This window comes from Etheostoma spectabile, chromosome 4 (assembly GCF_008692095.1).
Source record: "Etheostoma spectabile isolate EspeVRDwgs_2016 chromosome 4, UIUC_Espe_1.0, whole genome shotgun sequence".
Taxonomy (NCBI): Eukaryota; Metazoa; Chordata; class Actinopteri; order Perciformes; family Percidae; genus Etheostoma; species Etheostoma spectabile.
Genome location: NC_045736.1, coordinates 392,280 through 396,915, shown reverse-complemented (window position 1 = coordinate 396,915; position 4,636 = coordinate 392,280).

Here is a 4,636-nt window from a genome sequence, read left to right as displayed (position 1 = left end):
ACTACAATGAGAAATGGCTGCAGAATTAGGGAGAATTTCACCGTGACGTTTTGGAAAAGATGTGATAGCTGAGGCAGAAGCCGAATGCGGGAATTTATCTGAGATGTACGGAAGCGAAAAGATTCAGCATCACGTTGTTACGTGGAAATTTTATTCTAAGGCGAGGCAGCTTTATCTGTACGGCACATTTCAGCAACAAGGCAATTCATAGTGCTTTACATAAAAAGATTAAAATAAAAGTTACACTGCAGTTAAAAACAGTCAAAATAAAATATAAAAATGAAAGTTTCATTGCAGTATAAGAAATTAAACAACAGAACAGTTAGAAACAGTGCTGCCACACACGTTACTGTCATCTACTGCACATTTTCACTGTTTCACTCATCATTACACACTGCCATAGTATCTCACCTCATCTTGGTCATTGCATTTCTGTGAGTGATTTTTCTTCTTGTGTGTGTGTACATGTGTGTATACTGTATGTGTGACATGTGTGATACATGTGTGTGTTGTGTTATGGTTGTCCTGCTACTGGATGTCTATGGAAAGACACAGTAAGTAAAACTAAAGACAAGAAGATCAAAATAAAACAGGAAACAGAACATACAGACACTCAAGGGGAACACGAGACTACACAAGACCAGGGAGGAAACTAGGACACAAGTACGAGAAGACAAGACAGACCTTCTTTTGCAGCGCTGTGGAGGAAGGTCTGGCTATGTGAGACTGACCTGACTCTGACCCTCACCCTAAAACTAAGTGACCATCAAAGGGTCCACACGGTCCGTCTGCCGCTCAACACAAAGATAGGAATCCAAGCAAACATGCAGACGTGCAGTACGCTGGCTGCCCTGTGGGTTGCATTGTCCAGTGACAGCATCTGCCTCCCTCTGCTCTGCTGTCACAGCCAATTACAGCCGCTTCCTGCGCCTTGACAGGAGTTGGGCAGCCAATCATAGCCAATCAATGTCAGTCAGGAGCAATAGGGACAGCAGCTGTTGTCATGGCAGCTGAATCACGCTACATCACGACAACCAGACAGCAGGGGATGTATCTGTAGATTTACACAGTGGACTGTAACACACACACACACACGCATGCACGCAGACAGACAGACAGACAGACAGACAGACACACACACACATACACAAATACACACATACAGACACACACACACACACACACACAATGTTGTGCAGTTTCCACAGTTTATTCTGCAGATGGTTTTATTTGCTAACTTGAGCCCGTTCTTTGGGTTTGATTGACAGCTCCTTCTGTGGCTGAGCGCCGTCTGTCAAACTTAACGCTCAACAAACCAAAACGTAGCGCTGTGAGTGTGAATGTAGCCTCAGTCTCCCCGTTGTCTCCAGTGAACACACTCAGCAGCTGGTTAAGATAAACGGTGCCAGAAGAAGAATAACAAAAGGGTTTGCCGGGATTTTCTTTTTCGGTTTCTGAAAGCTACATATGAATTTCTCCCGTCTAGCCTAGTGAAAAGGTGGTTCACCCAGGGCAAGGTTGACCGTTGCACGCCGGTTATCTGACTCTGCAAATTCCCCAAATGTGGGAATCTGGACTGCATAATTAACAGTATAAATTAAATTAAAATAAACAGTATAAATTAAAATAAACAGTATAAATTAAATAATTTGTGGTAGTGGGGGACTGCGTTAGGACTCTTGGGGGGGCAGTAGCTCAGTCTGTAGGGAGTCAGGTTGGGAACCAGAGGTGTCGCTGGTTCAAGTCCCCGTTCGCACCTAAGTAAGGAGTATGGACTGGTAGCTGGTGCCAGTTCACCTCCTAGGTACTCTTGAGAAAGGCACCGAACCCTGCTCTGGGCGCTGGTGCAGCACTGGCAGCCCCTGAAATCTCTCCATTAGATGTATTAGATGTATAGCAGACACACACATGTATGTGTAAATTGTAATTTCCCCATAAGGGATCAAGAAAGAGAATAAATTAAATTGTTTATGAAGCCAACTGAATATTACTTTTGATATTTATCAATGTACGGCCGTTCTAACTGGTGTGATGACTACTTGAATACCACGTGAAGCCTGTCGTCATGATTTCTCCGCTCATATGTGCACTGGTTTTTACGTTAGGTTGATAAATGAGGGCCTGCACGTTGTCATGGTTACAGCCCTGCTGTCCACAACAAACCAGACCTTTCAACACAAAGTCTTTATACTTTCTAATACTGGAAAGACAACAGCTTCGATCAGTTCCTTTCAGGGAAGGCGGCGAGCCTGCGTTTAAACAACAGTTGTGTTAAATGTCTGCATGTCCCCGAGCTTTAGGTGTCAAACACAGATTGATCCTGGGACACTCAGTAGGGTCAGATCAATACCTCAGAAACAACAATCCCAGAGACAACAATACTAGAGACAGGGAGAAAGACAGACGCACAGGGGAGAAATCCTCCATGACAACCAAGCTTTGTCACAGACTGCACCAACACTTCATTTACACAGACAGGACAGACAGAGAAAGTCAGACAGACAGAGAGACACAGAGAGACAGACAGACAAACAGAAGGTAAGACAGACAGACAGAAACAGACAGACAGAGACACAGACAGGCAGACAGACAGACAGAGACACAGAGGGAAAGACAGACAGGTAGACAGACAAACAGACACAGAGGCAAAGATAGACAGACAGAGACACAGACAGACACAGAAGACAACTGACTGGTACCCCCCCCCCTCCCACACCCCCCCCCCCCCCCCCCCATACAGTAAAACTGCACATTTTAGAGTGGCCTTTAACTGTGGCCAGCCTAAGGCACACCTGTGCAATAATCATATCTCGTCTAATCAGCATCTTGATGTGCCACACAATTTTTTTTTCAGTATATATATATACACTCACCGGCCACTTTATTAGGTACCCCATGCTAGTAACGGGTTGGACCCCCTTTTGCCTTCAGAACTGCCTCAATTCTTCGTGGCATAGATTCAACAAGGTGCTGGAAGCATTCCTCAGGGAGTTTGGTCCATATTGACATGATGGCATCACACAGTTGCCGCAGATTTGTCGGCTGCACATCCATGATGCGAATCTCCCGTTCCACCACATCTCAAAGATGCTTATTGGTTGAGAACTGGTTGACTGGGGAGGCATTTGAGACAGCGAACTCATTGTCATGTTCAAGAAACCAGTTGTTGATTCCAGCTTTATGACATGGCGCATTATCCTGCTGAAAGTAGCCATCGAAGTGGGTACATTATGGTCATAAAGGGATGGACATGGTCAGCAACAATACTCAGGTAGGCTGTGGCGTTGCAACGATGCTCAATTGGTACCAAGGGGCCCAAAGAGTGCCAAGAAATATTCCCACCACCATGACACCAACACCACCAGCCTGAACCGTTGATACAAGGCAGGATGGATCCATGCTTTCATGTTGTAGACGCCAAATTCTGACCCTACCATCCGACTGTCGCAGCAGAAAATCAGAGACATCAGACCAGGCAACGTTTTTCCAACTTCTATTGTCCAATTTCGATGAGCTTGTGCAAATGTAGTCTCAGTTTTCTGTTCTTAGCTGAAAGGAGTGGCATCCGATGTGGTCTTCTGCTGCTGTAGCCCATCTGCCTCAAAGTTCGACGTACTGTGCTTTCAGAGATGCTCTTCTGCCCACCTTGGTTGTAACGGGTGGTTATTTGAGTCACTGTTGCCCTTCTATCAGCTCGAACCAGGCTGGCCATTCTCCTCTGACCTCTGGCATCAACAAGGCATTTCCGCCACAGAACTGCCGCTCACTGGATGTTTTTCTTTTCGGACCATTCTCTGTAAACCTAGAGATGGTTGTGCGTGAAAATCCCAGTAGATAGCAGTTTCTGAAATACTCAGACCAGCCCTTGGCACCAACAATCATGCCACGTTCAAAGTCACTCAAATCACCTTCTTCCCACTACTGATGCTCGGTTTGAACTGCAGGAGATTCTCTTGACCATGTCTACATGCCTAATGCACTGAGTTGCCGCCATGTGATTGCGCTTAGAAATAAGTTGTTAACGAGCAGTTGGACAGGTGTACCTAATAAAGTGGCCGGTGAGTGTATATATTTACAATATATAGGTTACCATTTGGGTCATTCCCAGGCTACAATGACGGTACAGATGCAAGAACTGGAAATGTTTCAGACAGACGAGCACGAACAATGTTTGTGTTTATTGAACATTAAAGCGCAAAAACTTTGATACAAGTATGACCCTGAAAAAGAGCGTGATATAGGACCTTTAATAAAAAGATTTTGGTTGACGTGAGGCGTCAGCGTTTGTTAAACGTGGCCAGGGTTTCAAATAATGAGGAAAGCATATTTCAAAGAAATCCTAGTGAGCAAAAGCATTCAGATTTCCAACTGTTCTGACCGCTCCGGTTTCAACTGTTTTGTCTACTCTCCACTTGGTGTTACGTAACCTTTATCCGGTCTTCTATGATTGGTCATCTGCTGCAGGTAGCCAGTACTGGAATGCTGGGTGTTAAAGCGCCCATATTCTGCTCATCTTCAGGTTCATAATTGTATTCTGAGGTTGTACAAGAATAGGTTTCCATGGTTTCCTTTATTTTAAAACCATATTTTTTGTTGTTCTGCAACATTGCTGCAGATCCTGTTTTCACCCTGTGTG